General features: G+C 35.4%; 2 pseudogenes; both read right to left on the bottom strand.

The window, feature by feature from the left end:
• Positions 1-478: 478 nt before the first annotated feature.
• Positions 479-1,519, bottom strand: LOC116260884 (uncharacterized; annotated as a pseudogene).
• A 4,645-nt stretch (positions 1,520-6,164) lies between these two features.
• Positions 6,165-8,872, bottom strand: LOC116246416 (alcohol dehydrogenase 1-like; annotated as a pseudogene).
• Between the last annotated feature and the right edge of the window lie 8,500 nt (positions 8,873-17,372).

Here is a 17,372-nt window from a genome sequence, read left to right on the forward strand (position 1 = left end):
AATATACAAATATGAATCTGAATTTACAATCACAATGACATCTGAATCCAATTTTTATATTTATGATTGAATCTGAACCCAAGTTTTAATTGCATCCTAATCACAGTATGATATGTTAAGAGCTGACTTCAAAAAGGATGGGCAGTAGTAGATAGGGGATATTTATTTAAAACTAAATTTGAATATGAATCTGATCAAGTATTTATTTATTCGTTCGAATCCAATCCAGTCTTTTCCAGATTGGACGTTAATTTTTTTTTTTCCGAAGCAGTTTGTATGAATACCTGATCCAAATTGAATTTGTTAACATCCCTAAGGTCTAGTTACACACACACGCACACACACACACACAAAGAGAGAGAGAGAGAGAGAGAGAGAGAGAGAGAGAGCACTGATTTAATGGAGGCTGCAACTTACTTTCATGTGGTACATAATGGAATAGCAGATATTAGGTAACATCATTCTACAACACCCTTTATTCTTTAATAAAGAACCATAAGTAAAACCACACCAGACATCTTCCATTGCTTGGACATCACTTGGTTGGCTTCTTCATCTTTTGCAGACAAGACTGCGCCCACTGAGCCCAGTGGTGCAGCTCATGGCACTGCCCAAGTTGTTCATCCTCATTACCCCACCAGTACTGTTTCCCCCAAACCGCGCCACTGCACAGTCGGCTGCAAAGATGTCTGATGTGGAGTACTTTCGGTCTCCGCCCATTATCGGCATCGATGCACCGATCTTCACCGGGCTCCTATACCCGTCGCGATACGTCTGACCAAGCACACCATCGACGTCTGGGCTAAGTGAGTAGAACTTGAAGCCAAGGTCAAGGTGCGCAAAGCAGTCATCATCTCCAATTCCATACTTGTGAATGTACGAGTCGGACTTGGTTACGGGCACAACATGTGCGGTCACGGAGAAGTGCTCGTGGACCTCGATGGCTAGGGCATTGGTGCCGTGGGTGCGAGTGATGGTAGTGAGCTCGGGGCCAGTCCATTCCGCACCCTCGTGGGTTGGTAGCTCGACTGGTGCATAGTCAAAGAGGACCCTCAGGTGGTCAACTGAGTCCACCCAGGAGCTGGCCTTGGTTGCACCAATGTAGAGTTGGTGTGACCCATAGAATAGGACTATGGACTGGACCCAGGTGAAGTCCCTCTTCATTCCCTGCCCTCTTTTGCCTATGAAATGGGCATTGATGTGGAGGTTGGAGTCTGATAAAAACAGAAATCTGAGTCCTTTTTCCCATGGAAATAGAAGGTGATCCCATCCCCACCAATGAACCTTGGGTCTTGGCACACCGCTCGTGGCTTGTCACAACCTATTAATGAAACATGCAAAACCAATAAAAAGTTACTTACCTGATCAATATGCACTACTGTGCATACATTAAATATGACATCCGAGTTAGCTTAGCTTAGGTAAGCGCCAGAGCTGATGTTCACTGGCGCTTTTTACACGTCAGAACTGAAGAGAACAGATGTCCATGTACCAATAACTTGACACGGACAGTGTCCATTTACTAGAGCATTTCATCGTATGATCACCACAAGGTATGTGTTAATAAAGGTTTTGACAAGCCAAACAGACTATATTGATCCCATCTGTATTGCCCATTTAAGGGCCGAACAAAAGAATGCTATATAGCTCATAGTTGATACTTTTTGAAAAAAAAATAAAAACCAATTCAAGCATTTGTGCTAATATATATATATATATATATATATATATATATATATATATATATATATATATATATATATATATATATATATATATATATATATATATATATATACGTCATGGCCACAGAAAATGCATGGTAAAAATGAAAAAAGTAAGTAAACTGAAAAAGGGTAAAAAAGCCGTTTAAAAAAACGCTAATAGGCGTTTTCATTTTTTTAAAGGTCAAACTGCTTGTTTTTTCATTTTTGTTGTTCTTAATAATTTTTAAGTTTTTAAATTTTTTTAAAAATTTAGCATCTTTTTTCATTTTTTTTCCTTTTTCTTCAAGCTCATCATATTATTCACCGGAGAAAACCTTGTCAATAAAATGCAAAAACTATATTTGTGACTATATATTTGTGTGTGTATTTCCTAGAATTTGGACACTAATAAATATCAAAATTGGTGCACTAATCTCAACCTTCCATCAACATGATCATCATATGATTCACAACTTTACACTTTCTGTTAGTACTATCTGAGGTATAAATCAGATGACTAAGATTGGTGCACACAAATACACTTCATATATATATATATATATATATATATATATATATATATATATACACACACACAAAAATTGGTGCACTAATCTCAACTTTCCATCAACATGATCATATAATTCACAACTTTACGCTTTCTGTTAGTACTATCTGAGATATAAATCAGATGATCAAGATTGGTGCACACAAGCATAGTTCATATAAGAGAGAGAGGGAGAGCAAAGCAACATTATTATCTTATCAGCGAACCTAACAATTGGTGCACAAGTATGGTTAACAACTAAAATACCTTCAGTTTATAATGAAAAAAAAAAGTAAAAACAAAGATAAAAATAAAAAACCCAAAAAGACTATCGAAAATCTTTTTAATAAATTACCAAAATATCCTTCTCTCTTTTCTGGTGAGGCAACTTTCTGTCTATTATCAGAAAATTGGAGTGCTTCTAAATGAATAAACGCGGCGAACACTTATGACAAATAGGTTTGCAGGATGTGCAGTCAAACTCATGAACTTGAGCTCGACTCGTTAAGCAAACGACTCGGCTTGAACTAGTTCACTAGCCGAGCTTTAACCGAGCTTTAACGAATTGAGCTCGAGTGGATCGACTCGTTGTTCACCCTTACTACTAAGTTCTAAAGCTGTGTCCGTACTAGGTGTTGAGATTTTCTTGTGCGTCAACTTGCACTCATTCGTCAATATAAAGCTAATTAAGTATCGGTGGATACCAAATGCATGGATTCCTCGAAGCCTACTTATAAGATGACTCGGATTTTATTAAGCAAACTAATCAGTTTCAGATTCATGAGGGCGCTCTTACCATACATATTTTTATAGGCATCTGATTTTAATGTATGCTAATTAACTTAGGGATGTCAATGGATTGGATTCAAAACAGGAAAGCCGAACATGGAGAAAAAGAGCATTTTGGATTTAAGAAATTACATCATATTTGGATCTGAAAATGATATCCGATAGGATTTGGACTTTGATTTGGACTTAATTTAGGTTTAGTTTATATAAATATCATATACCCAATGTTAATATAGAAAAATGCAGGTTGGATTCAGAATTTAAAATTAGATTCTGATTTCAAAGTTAAAATTTGGATATGGATATAGAATAAACATTTTTTCATTGGCATTCAAATCTGAATATGCGAACATTTGGAACATTTGATACATCAAATATGGTAAGACCGTAAATATGACACAGAAAATTGTGCTGTTTCGCATGAGGAACATCGTGTGATTGTTTCATGAAGTTTTTCCAAATATTGGATATATTTGTGCAGTACTTGAACAAATTTACCATGAATTTCCTTAAGGGATCTTCTTGTCAAACTGCCCCTTGAGGAAGCGAAGAGCTTGGCTGGTTGGATCTGGACCTGGATCAGGTTTATACTGTATGCGATCCATTTTCAGCCCTACCAAGTCAAGGCCCAAAGAGCAGAGATATAAACCAACATGGATTGTGATCCAAATCTTTGACGAGTCGGGATGCAGGTCCAAGTTGAGGTTAAGCAGCACAGAAAATGTTCTCAGAAAAAAAATTATTTTACCACATAAATAAATTCTTGAACATTTGTCCATAGTAAAATAAAAACAAAAAACCGTTTGAAGCACTGCTATATATAGGTTTTATGATTTTTTTACCTCTAGGAAAAAAAAAAGAAAATAATTATGATTTACATGAAAATTATTTGTATTTCTAATACCAACAAAGAAACTCTGCCTCAAAGCTTTAGTTTCTTGTGGAGATAACTTTGATGAAGCACTTTAAAAAATGGCCATAAACAAAATTATTTTATTGTCAAGCAATCTTTTTCCTTTTTCTAAGCAATAAAGATTGTTGGCATTCTCCCTAACTGGGACCTTCACACAAGGAAGCAAAGAAAAAGGCATCTGACTTTCATAGTGGTTCAACTCAGTCAAGAATTTTAGTGCCTAACTTTATCCCTGTTCAAAAATATATATAAAAAATAGTTAGCTTTATTCTTGGGGTCCAACCAATGATTGGGGATGCAAACTGATCCGATTCGGCTCCGAAGTGCTGACACAGTAGGGATGTCCATGGGCCAGATTTGGATCGGATGTCTCCCTTGCGGTCTTACCATACGTTTGTATATTTGGATTTGAATTCAGATTTAAATGCCATTGAATAAATGTTTATTCCATATCCATATCCAAATTTTAAATTTGAAATCTGAATCTAACTTTTAAATTCTGAATCCAACCTGCTTTTTTTATGTTAACATTGGGTACATGATATTTATATAAAATTAAACCTAAATTAATTTCAAATCCAAATCCTATCAGATATCATTTTCAGATCCAAATATGATGTAATTTCTTAAATTCAATGTAAATGTTTTTTTCTTCATGTCTGGCTGTTTTAAAGCAATCCATAATGAAATACCCGTTTTCAAAGTAATCTATTGACATCCCTAAGTTAATTAACATACATTAAAATCAGATGCCTATAAAACTATGGATGGTAAAGAACTCCTAACCTCATCAATCTGAAACTGATTCGTTTGGTTAATCAAATCCGAGTCATCATATAAGTAGTATTCGAGGAATCAATGCATTTGGTATCCACCGATGCTTAATTTGCTTTATATTGGTGAATGCTTGCAAAATGTTAGATCAGGTAAACAATTTGGAAAGAACAGAAAATCGGGCGGCAAAATGTTGATCACTTTTTTCTTCTTGTTTTTATCTTAAACGTTCATCATGTTAGATCGGACGGTCTTGATTAAATGGTTGGATGACTCCACAGAACCAGAGTTAATATATATATATATATATATATAAAAGGTGAGATCCTTCGGCTATCCAAACCTCCGTTCAATTGTAACCACCCACCCCATGCATTGCATCCGACAAACATGATTAGAACATACTGCCCTATATCATACATTAACATTTTTCTATCCAAACCCAAACAAAGAAATCCAAAGATTTAAATATATATTGTTGCAATCATTTTTACAACAAATTTGATAGAATATAAGTTTTATTGATTTTATATATTTCATTACTCAGTATTTAACGTTCATATCCTTGTGTATATGTTTTTTTTTTTCAAAATTAACTAAATAGATCCATTATTCGTGTCCGAAAAAAGTAAGAATTAAACAAACCAATGAACCATATATATGCATAGACGGGGAGTTTTCATAGGACAAAAAAGTTCACACCAACTTTGATTTTTCTTAAACCCGTACTGCAGGTTTCAACCAGCTGACGTCTCTTGATAATTTGAACAAATTGACACCAACACTGATTTTTTTTTCTTTCTAAAGCTCCTTAATGCGGGCTTCAAAGTTCAAAATGCTCACGTATCTATTATCTTGACAAGTTGCCCAACTAAATTAGAGGACGGCTCTCTCTCTTTTTACGTATAGAATATATGTCTCTCCATATATGTTACTTGTGCATGCCTATCAGTCTCTTAAGTTATCCCTCATAAATGTAATCATATAAATAGGTAACAGGTATATAAAAAATTGAAAATAAACAAAAACCAATCTTGAAAATTTGATGCTTAAATTGAGTTGAAGCCGAAAAGATAGGATTATCCGTTTGAAAACCAATCTTTCCTCTTTTTTTTCTCCTTTTGTTTTTCGACAATCATCTTACTTATCATCTTAATTTTTAATAAAAGAAAGGAAAAAAAACTTGACAACTGGAGTCCATTTTAAAATTTGGTTATACTGGCTTGAGAGAGAGAGAGAGAGAGAGAGAGAGAGCGAGAGAGAGAATTTAGTTGGAGTACGTGCTGAAGTGGCGACAAAGGCGGGAAGAAAGTTAGGAAGAAGACAACAAATGGTGGGCATGTTTCTGTAGTAGTTGAACAGCATCAGAATAGAGCGGGAAGCCTCTAGACTTAATTATTGAAAATTTATCTCCTTGTGGCCTCACCAACAGTCGTCCATTTCTTGATTTGCTTCAGTTTGGCCAATCTGCAGCTGTCAGACTCTCTTTTCTTTAAGCCACTTAGACTTAGTATAGTTGGTAGACTTAGTATAGTTGGTCAAACTGATAAAACAATGAAAAGTCGACCATCAATTCGATTTGCACACTCATGCGCAAATCCATACAGCATAGAAGAGACGGCGACTATGACACAAAACAACCAAAATAACTCGAAAATTTTGGACTCCCTGCAAAAGAAAAGATCGCTTGACTCTTCCAACGAAGCAACACAACAGCATCTCCTACTTTATTATCTGTAAGTTTTGCAGCACGGGTTCCTCTTGCTCCATGCTGATGATGCAGGGAATGCCTTGGCCACTGAGCATCAAATCAAAGGCCTTGTTGATGTCCTTGAAAGAAACGCGGTGAGTGCAGAATTTGTCCAACTCGAGCTCCTGCAATCATGATTTGAATGTAGAAATGAGTTCTGGTTCGCATCTCCCTGTGAAGATAATGAACAAATGGCAGCTTCTCAATTTGTCTTCCTAAGGAAGAGAGGGAGAGATTACCTTCTTCGTGTATAATTCCACAACCCCGGGGATGTCGCTGCGAGGCTTGTAGTTTCCGTAGAATGTTCCTTTCAGAGTTTTCTCGTTCAAGAAGTTCATGGGGTGCGTCTTGAACACTGCATCTTTGTGAGGGACACCAACCAGGACAGCCACGCCCCATCCCTGTAACACAGCGGTATTTGGAAGATGACTAAATCCTTACAGATTTAATATCACATAATGGATTTTTTGGGGACCGAAAGTTATTGCAGAATATGCATTCACAAGCATGTAAATGCAAAGTTTGTCTTTTTAAAGAGAGACATCAAGAAAATGCGGATGGTCAATGTAGATCAAGCAATAATCGTCAGTGAAATCACTTACATCATGGACAGATTCAAAAGCTGAGATCATTGCATCAATGTGTCCTGTGCACTCCACACTCCTGTCGACGCCTCCATTTGTCAGCTCAGCAATCACCTGCAAGGAACCGTTAAATTCTTAATGAAAATTTACTGTCCACTTAAAACAAAGGATGCATGCCATAGGAAAGCAAAGAACTGGCATATCTGGAATCTAACCTGTTGAATAGGTCTGTCATAGTCCTTGGGGTTCAAAAACTCTCTGCAACCAAATTTCTTTGCTGAAATTGAAGAAAAATAAGAAAGGGTCAGTGATATACACCTTGAAATCACCACAAAACGATCTATTATAATGCTATCATTGTTTACCTTCTTCGAACCTGTTGGGGTTCAGATCAATCCCAATAATCCTTGACGCACCTGAAACTCTTGCACCTTCACAAGCCTAATAGAATGCATCATAAAGGTATTCATAAGAAAACACATACTCATAATAGAACACCAATCAGAAGAGAACGAAAACTTACAGCAAGGCCCACAGCACCCAATCCGAAAACAGCTACCGATTGACCTCTTTTTGGTTTAGCAACATTCAGAGTAGCACCAAATCCTGAAAACACGTTTCAAACAAGTATTGATCAGTAATGCCTTGAGCAAGATTGAGAAAGAATTTAGAAGATGAGCAAGTATTGTTACCTGTTGAAATTCCGCAGCTAAGGACACAAATCTTGTCAAGAGGTGCCTCTGGGTTAACTTTTGCAGGACAACCCACGTGCACAACTGTGTACTCACTGAAAGTGGAGGTACCCACAAAGTGGTAGATGGGTTGCCCCTCAATGGAGAACCTTGATTTCCCATCAGCAAGCATCACTCCCCTGTCTGTGTTGATCCTAAGGAAATCACACATGTTGCTCTCTTCTGATTTGCAGCGAGCACATTCCCCACATATACCCGGTGAAGACAGGGAGAACATGATCACCAGGCTTAAGCTCTGTCACACCTTCACCAACACTCTCGACAATCCAGGTAAATCCAGGTCATGCTTTAAGGGCAACACACAATGGAGAAAAAGAAGGGGTGGAAGACCATAAAACAAGAGAAGGCATGGCAAATGCCAAACCAGGACAAGCGACTTTGTGGAGATTAGGCAGATCAAAGAAGCATCAGAAAGTAAGATCTTTAAGGGAGTTTTTTTTTTATTTTTTATGAGAAGGGCCATGTTTGCAAATGAAACAACTGCAGAGACTGCGGATGGAAGAAACGTTACTGCCTTTCCCTTGATCTTGGATAATGGATGTATGAATCAAGAAAGCGAGCACCAGCAATGCAGGGAAGAAGAAAAACATCGTGGGCATTTGACAGATCAAGTTAGAAAAACATTGTTTTTTCTTAGAAAAATCGCAGTAACCTTATAAAAACAAGAAACACCAGGCAGTCATGCACACAGAGACACAGCTGGAGTCAACAAAATAAAAATATAAAACTATTAAAGAATAAGGGAAAAAACGAACCCTCCGGCCTCGTGTCCAAGGATCCAAGGGAGCAAAGGCTTCTGGGTCTGCATTGCAGAAATTCAGAAAAGGAAAGAAAGATCAGTCAAAGGAACCGACCGCGAGTGAAGCATACTGTCTATCTTGTTTCCTTCCATTTCTAACCGTACAACTTCTAAAGAAGGTCAAGATTCAGACATGGAAGAAGAAAGAATCAGTGGAGAAGGTGTTAAAAACTACCTTGCAGTCCCAGAAGAAAACGTCAGTGTGACATAGAGAGGTAAGAGGATCTTCACTCTGACTTCCATGGCCTGAGGCGGAGCAACCTCCACCTCTTCCACCACCAACGGCTTGCCTGCCTCCCATGCAACAGCAGATAACACCAACACAAGCAGACAGACATATCTGATGAAAGTGTCTCAACAAAGGACAGGAAGAACTACCATCTAAACAAAGGTTCACCTCATTCTGATCTCGATCACCTCCATTAAAATCTAATCTAAAAGAACCCCAAAACCTTGCAGCAAACTTCGCCGCATACCCAGGAGAAGGAAATCTTCAAACGTCAAAACAGACCAAGATTAAAATCCTTTTCTTCATTCTAAAACCGCACAAAAGAAACTAGAAAACTAATGATAATCCAACGTCTATCAGACCAAAACCTTGACAGCCCACAAAGTAACCAACAAGATTTTTTTCAATCAGACAGTCCATACCTTTGCATCGGATCACCTGACCAGCAGTAGCCATTTCGCTTCAACAGAGACGAACAAGGTAAAGATCTGTATCTCCTGAACAATCCGAATCACTTCCACTTAGATGTCCAGAGTGTAGGAGCTCAGTAGCATAGGGGGCTTAAACGGAGAGTAAGAAAGAGAGAGACTACTAGCGCTTGTTTTTTGGGGAGGAAGCACGCGTCAATACCGGTTTGCGTGTCTCACTGCTGCTTCCTCTTCATTGGTTTTTAAAAATCAACAACGGCGGTAGAAGGGTTGAAATGAGAATATATATCAAAATTTAGAATCAACAACTTTTCTAAATACAAAACAAACCGCAAAATAAAAGAACATTACAACTCATAAAAAACGAAATAAGAGAAATAAGAAAAGAATAGAAGGACAAAACAAGAAAAGAATAGAAGGACAAAACAGCACAATCACCCAGTCGTAGAAGAAAAACGCCGTCTAGCTGAATGATAAAATGAATATCTTCCTGCACAAGATGAGTGATAGACTCCGACGAAGAAAAGGTGTTCCTGAAGATTCTATTGTTGCGCTCTTCCTAAATACACCATCAAGTTGAAATGAACCACAACCTCCAAACACAACCCCACCAAACAGCCACGTTGAGAGAAAGAAAAATGAATACCAGACCAAGTAATGACAAAAAACATACCCTTTATTTTTTCTTTAAAAATTTATTTTAAATAAATATAAGCATCTTAATATATTTATAAAAAATTATTGATTCAAGTTGATTTTTAAAAAAATTAAGATTTTTTATTATCAAAATATTCATGCTATGAGAGCCACTCGTTTTTACTTCTTGCGAAAGTATTATTAAAAAACCAAAAAATAACCAGCTTAATATGCGTTTTGCATGAACCTATTCTTAAGATCACATCTTAAGGTTAAATTGTAAAATACGCACTTTAAAGTTTAAACATAAAAATTAAATGGAATATATTACTCAATACATATTTATATGTTAATTTATGTAGGTGTAGTACGAAGGACTTGGATGTCACCAAGAGAAACAAGAGTGCACATTATTTTTTAATGAATGTGTAATATAAGACCACTTGTTTGTTATAAACTTAATACAAAATATTATTTTATATTTTTTCATATGAACTTCCTTCCTAGTTGGCACAAGAGACACCTCACTCATAGACAATATGTTCTCGTTTTAACTCATATTTATTTTGTTATTTAGTTCAATTGGTTTTCCCGTTATTTTCGCCTTCCACAAAAGGCGTGGACTGGTGAAGCTCCTTGCGGTGTTTTTTTTTTTTTTCAAACGAATTTAACTGTCGAAATTTAATCAATTTTATAAACGAAATATGTAAAAATCAGAAGAAGGGTTCATCGCAGTTGGGTAGGTCATAAGCTTCCAAAACGTTCCAAACCCATTAAAGCGTGTTTTGGTACGCCCCATTTTTAATACTTTCCAGTCGCTCCTTTTTCCATATTTTCAGGTGTTTTTAAAAAATTATAAAATACCAAATCCAAGTGTTATTTTATCACTATTTTTTTCCAAAATATTTATAATTTAATTAAAAATAAGGTATCTGATCATCCCATTTGAAAAATTAAAATAAAAACCAAAATTCAAAGATTACAATCAATTAATTGAGCCGTTCAGAAAAATTAACATATATAAAAATTAATTCAAGTAAAAAAAAATTTAACAATACTTTGCATATTAAGGGGGTTTGACTACCTTAATTTTATGCGAGCGGTCCATCTAACAAGTGGCAAGTGGTGCGCATCAAATTAAACTAAACTGTACATTTCAATTACCATTAATTTAAAATCCCCCTTTTTAATCTGATCCAAGGGAAACAAATTAATCTTAAAAAATTATTGTTTAGGGAAAAATATATTTTTTTTAAACCTGTATTTTTGAAAACTAATCTGTCCTTTCCTCTTGCCGTAGAGTCCAGAACTGCGCCCATTACAAAAAGTCAGTTATGTAGATCTTGATCTTGCTACATTGAACTTTATGCATTAAATAGGTACAAGGGTCTAGACAAAATAACAAAAAAATGATTCATAAACATTGGTCTTAAGTTTATTATTTTTTGAATTTGATCGCATTTTTATAAGACATAAAATTGAACAGCTCATAAAACTTCAAAATTTTAATTATGGAGTAATCCTGATTTTTTGTAAAAAAAAAAACCATGTTTTACATCAAATTAGTTTTTTATAAACATATTAGGATGTTTTTATTTTGTTTAAAATATCTTTTAAGCAAAAATGTAAAGGGTCTCATTTTTATCTCTGATCTGGTTTCTACTAATTTTTCATATATATATATATATATATTCTCCTGTATGTGATATTATATTGGCTTCCAATTACAGACTCAAGGGTCCAGCTTTATGGTGACAGTTTGTAACTTGAGCTTCAATAGTTGGAATCATTGTTGATGCCAATGTAGCACATGAGTCCAAAGACAATGTGAATTGTTGCTGGGGGGAGGGGGGGTGGTCTTTTTTTTTTTTTATTGGTGGCTTGTTAACCTCTTAGTCACCCGATATTTTAATGACAAATAAACACTTTTTAATTGGTTTCCCAATTTATCCAAATTCCATTTGAGATAGATCTCTATGTTAATGTTATCTTGTTAACACCGAAACTGTTTGAGCCCACCTTTTAATCCAAAGAGTTTTTTTCTTTTCTAGATTTTGTATGGGATTTTTTTTTATGATTTTAGTTTTCCCTTAGGGCCTGTTTGATTGTCAGGTGAAATTTAACGTGGTAAATTTACCATGGTAAATTTTTCTGGAAAAATTTACAAGATGAAATTTCTCCATCTTCCAATTTGAGGCCCTATTTGATGCACAAGAAGAATTTAACGTGGTAAATTTAATCATGTTTGATGCACAAGAAAATTTTAATGTAGTAAATTTAACCTTGTTTAATGCACAAGAAGAATTTAACGTGGTAAATTTAACTCTGTTTGATACACAAGAAGAATTTAACGTGGTAAATATTGTTTTTTTTTCTTCTCCTCTCCAATTTGATGTGAGAAGAAATTGGTAGATGATCTTCCAAAACAACAAGATGCACATGATACGAACAACAGTTATATGTAAAAAAAAAAAATAACACAACAGTGCAATATAGTTGACAAAATAAAATTTATAATGATAACAAAGTTAGCTAACCCATACAAGTTTAGTGTAATGAGTACATGTCCACAAAAGTTAAATGAGTACAAATCCATAAAGAAGTTTATGAGTACATATCCAACAAAGAAAACATGTAATCACAAAACCAGTAATCCAACATTTGTGACTACACTTCCATTCTTCAAACTTCGTGTCTTTTATATCTTAATTTGTGATGTCATCTTCCAGAGTGGAGGCCTACGTACTTGCACACCATACTTGTTGTGGACATACTTATGCATATGATACTCAGCTACTTCGAATGTAAAAAGAAAATTGTGTTTTGCTAGTGTGTGTGCCTTCTTGCTGGGCAAAAGCTTTACAAATTTGATATCTGTTTTGTTCTTTCTCTAGCCTTCACAGAATTGATTTGTTGTTTGGAATGCCAATGGTGAAATTCTTCTCCAATAAAGCTGATCTGTCTTCAAGTTTCAAGAAAACACAAGTTTCTTGTAAAGTCTTTTTTGCAAAATGCAGAAAAGGAAGAAAGATAAAAGAGAGGGAAAAAGTCATTCATGTATGATGGTAAACATTGTATTTTTATTTTCACACGGGCTGAGGGGTGTACTTATTGAAAGAATATGTGAGGCAGTTTTTTAGGTGTTTATTTGATCTTAGATTACACTGTTTCAAAAAAGGCTGCCTATGAGATGGAATGTGCCTCGTTGCTCCTTTAAAATTGCTTGGCCTTCGATTTTTAATTCAAGACTTTAGCCTTTGTCTCTTTTGATTTGCTTGTCCTTATGTTGGCATCTTGTGCTGCCACCAACGCATGATAAGTTTGCACAATGAATGAAGAATGGCATCGATGGTTGAGCTGCCCACCCTTTTTTTAGATCCCAGTGATAATGTGGTTGTTTCGCGTAGCATGCTTATGGTTGCTTTTGTCATCTATGAAACGAACCCGTTTGTTGTTCCAGAAGGTACGTAGTTCCACCAACCAATTCACTCTTTTAAGAAACATGTCTGTATAAATAAATTATGTTCAATTGTAGGCAAATATTATCTTGCTGATGGGGGGTATCCAAACATTGTCGGTTTGCTAACACTTTATCGAGGACATCATTATCATATGTCTGAGTTTAACACTCGGGGAGCACGTTCACCTAGAACTGAAGAAGAATTATTCAACCATAGGCATTCATCACTCTGAAATATAGTAGAAAGAACTTTCGACATGTTGAAAGGTCGTTTTCCAATCTTGAAAATGCAAGTCCAGTATCCATTCCAAAAACAAGCTCAAATCGTTCTTGCTACATGTGTATTGCACAACTTCATAATTGAACACAATTCAAACGCCGAGCAATTTGATGATGCAGATGCACCTTCAAATGATAACTTTGTCTTAAGCGAACCGGAAATTGCAAGCCAAACACATCAGCGAGGAAGCAACAATTCTATGAGAGCAGCAATATCATCTCAAATGTTTACAGATTATCAATTAAATAGTAAGTTTGTTTATGAATTTTGACTATTTTTTTCATTTGATTGTTTGACATTTGTTTTGTTTTGAATAGGACAACAAAGATGATGCCTCGCCAGAAGTACTATATGGTTTTTGAAGGTCGTGAGCGAGACATATATGACATTTGATTCATTTAGATATTATTTTAATAGCAATCTAGTAGGTAATAGTTGAGATCAAAATAATTCTGAAACCATTGCACAGCCCACCCAAACGTTATTAACATTATTTGTGAGTTAGAACATCAGTTGGGTAAGGGATAAAAACCATGCCTCTCAAATTTGTGTTAAAAAGGTTTTAACTAAAATGCAAACTTCTCAATATGTCTATCAATATTAATTTTATTTAAATCATGTTTTAATTTATTTGTTGTAAAAAAATTGATCTTTAATGCTATCAAAATTTTGATTTTCTAAGCACTTGGTTTAGGCTCCAATATATGTGGGCTGGTGTGGGCACTTGCCCACACAAATTGCTTGTCTACGTAGTGGCGCTTCATAGGCATTTGCTTACTAATTTTCTTGTTCATGTAATGTTTCCCCTTTGTCATTGATTTTTTGATGGGTCTTGCTTTAGCCAGTAGCAGAGCCACATGGTGTCTGGTGTGGGCATCTGCCTGCACCACCTTCAAAAATTGTTTAATTTTATGTTAACATTTAGATTTTTTTATTGTATATATATATATATATATATACACACACATATATATATATATATATATAAGTGTGTCAAAATAATTAAAGATATTGAATTAGCGCCTCCTTCAACTAAAATTTCTATCTCCACTAGTACCATTGGCTAGAAATTTCTAACTCCAACACCAATAGGCTCGTTTCTATAAATGCATCATGAAATTTGCTTGAATAGGCCGATTTGAATCAAATTGGCAGCAAACGGACTAAAGAAAGTATACTATTTTTTAATATTTTTTGTAACATATTTATTTTTATACATTTTCCTTTTTTAAACAAAAAATAGTCGATTCAGAATCGATGAATTGCCCGATTCCAAACATGCCAATTTTACTCATAAACCAATTTGAATAAAACTCTCTTTATAGGTCTGCTCTTGCCTCAGTGTGCAACAGCTCGGGTCACCCGGGCACCCCGCCTAATTCAGGTTTAGGCCCTAGATTTAGGTGTCAGCTGATTCGTTAAGCTAAAGGGGCACACACCCTTCCTAAATTTTCCATAAATGTTTAGGTAAATTATTATACTTATATATTAGTACTGTTTTTCATCATCCACAATTTGAGCACCTGTGCTTCCATAAGAAGAATTTTGCTGCGATATATATAATGAAATTTGTGAACGGGAAAAATATATGGAATTTTTGAACAGATTATGAAGCACAGTATTGTGCGTGTGCATGTGAGATATAAGCCACCAATTAACTTGATCAGATAACTTACAAATTAGTCCAGTTAAGAGCTCCCAAATGTTCTTGGATGACTGAAATATATACCTTATATATATATATATATATATATATATATATATATATATATATATTATGGGAAAGATGATCCGACAACACGTACACGGAAGGTGCAACATGTTTGTTTAGGCACCTATATGGAAAGGACATATGTACGTATTGTGCAGAGTAGAAAGATACCACCATGTTCAAGAGAAAAAGGGCTATGATCTGTCCCATGCCAACTTGGTCATCACCTTGCTTCTATGATACGCACACTTTCGTGACTAACTCTTGCCCTATGGCACAGTCTCCGTCTGTCTCTCATTCTTCCTCTCTCTCTATGTATATATATATACCTCACTCTTGCTCCCTCAAATCAAATGAAAGATATTGAAACAACACTTACTGGAAGGGGAACATAAATGAAGAAGGTACCTGCCAGATTATTGGACCTTCAATCTTTTAATATATAGACCGGAAGCTCATGGGTTAGCTTAAGACTTCCAAGACTTAAAAGATTGTGACTTGATTATGCATTATCTGTTTCCCAAAGAATGTGTTTTCATACTTGAAGAGGTACTTACTTGTATAACAAAGTAAATATTAAATGATTTTAATGTAAAAATAAAAGAAACATTTATGCGGCTCCGCCACTGTTCCCAGGGTTTTTACATGAAAAGCTAATTTCCACAAACAACTCTGCGTTGTTTTGAAAAAGATTATGCCAGGTGGTTCTGAATTTTTTAGCCCTTCCAGCCATCTCATGAATTGGTGGCCTGGGGGATTGGTTTTTTATCTTTACTAGTCATTTTGCTGATAGGTAGTCTGATTTGGTTTGAGCAACCTCTTTAGGAATGAGACCCTCTTTTTCTCGCTCATGATAAAACACAAAAAAAAAAAACAGACAGACATTTTACTATCACAGACTAATCAAAGAGTACAATAAAGTGCCCTCCTCTTAACTACAGATGAGGTTCCACACTCCATCAATGAGACCTCCTCCCTTACAAGGCTAATGAAAAGGAAGAGCTATGTGCAAGTTGAAATGTGGTGTGAGAGGCAGTCAGTTTTGAGCCAAAACAAAAAGACGTTAAAAGGCACTAAATTCAAAAGTTCTCATACTTTTAGGACTGTTTGGTAACCGTAGCAAGTTGTTACTGCTTTCACCTACCGGCCCTAAAAATTTGGGCAGATTCATCAAACACAAGTGTTATAATGTTCTATAAATCTGTCTCAATTTTTAGTGCTTGTTTGGCAACAATAGTAAGTTGTTACTGTTTTCATGTACCAGCCCCAAAAACTTGGGCAGATTTATAGAACACGGCTTATAATGTTCTATAAGTCTGCCCCAACTGTTAGTATAGGTTAATGAAACAATAATAAATAGTTATTGTTGCCAAATAAGCCCTTAAGAGCTCCCAAGATATTGAACACACCATTTTGAATACAAAGAAAGTTTTGTATATTACTTGCCCACATGTAGCTCTGCCACTAGATGCAACACTGGACGAAGGGAACTGGAGATTGAAAAAGACTTTGACTCTCATTAAGACGGTGGGATAAATCTCTCATTCACCCAAAACAAGAAAAAAAAAAGAGAAAGTTATGATTTTTTTAGCAATGACAATATTTTTAGGTGTTAATATTTTCTCCCAATTAAAAGTTTTATGTTCAACATTGTAGCTTGTTCATCAAAAACAGATAAAACCATCTTCATAGGATGTTCACATATTTGGATTTGAATTGATATTTGAACGTGACCGAAGGAACTGTTAAACCTTCTGCGATATTAAATCTAATGAATGTTGTATTGTTTTATTCTTGCATCAGAATCCAAATCCAACTTTTAAATATACAACTTTTGGGGTGTTATAAAACTTGATCAAAAGTAAAATTTATATCTTAAGCTGGGAGTAAACTTCAATAAAATCAAGTTTGAACCCGAACAAAATTAGATAAGTTAGATCCAGTCAAGTTAAGAATGGGGGAGACAAGTTATCCAGCCCAAAAACAGACCCATTTGCAACCTGGTAAAGTAAGT

Source organism: Nymphaea colorata, chromosome 1, assembly GCF_008831285.2.
Source record: "Nymphaea colorata isolate Beijing-Zhang1983 chromosome 1, ASM883128v2, whole genome shotgun sequence".
Taxonomy (NCBI): Eukaryota; Viridiplantae; Streptophyta; class Magnoliopsida; order Nymphaeales; family Nymphaeaceae; genus Nymphaea; species Nymphaea colorata.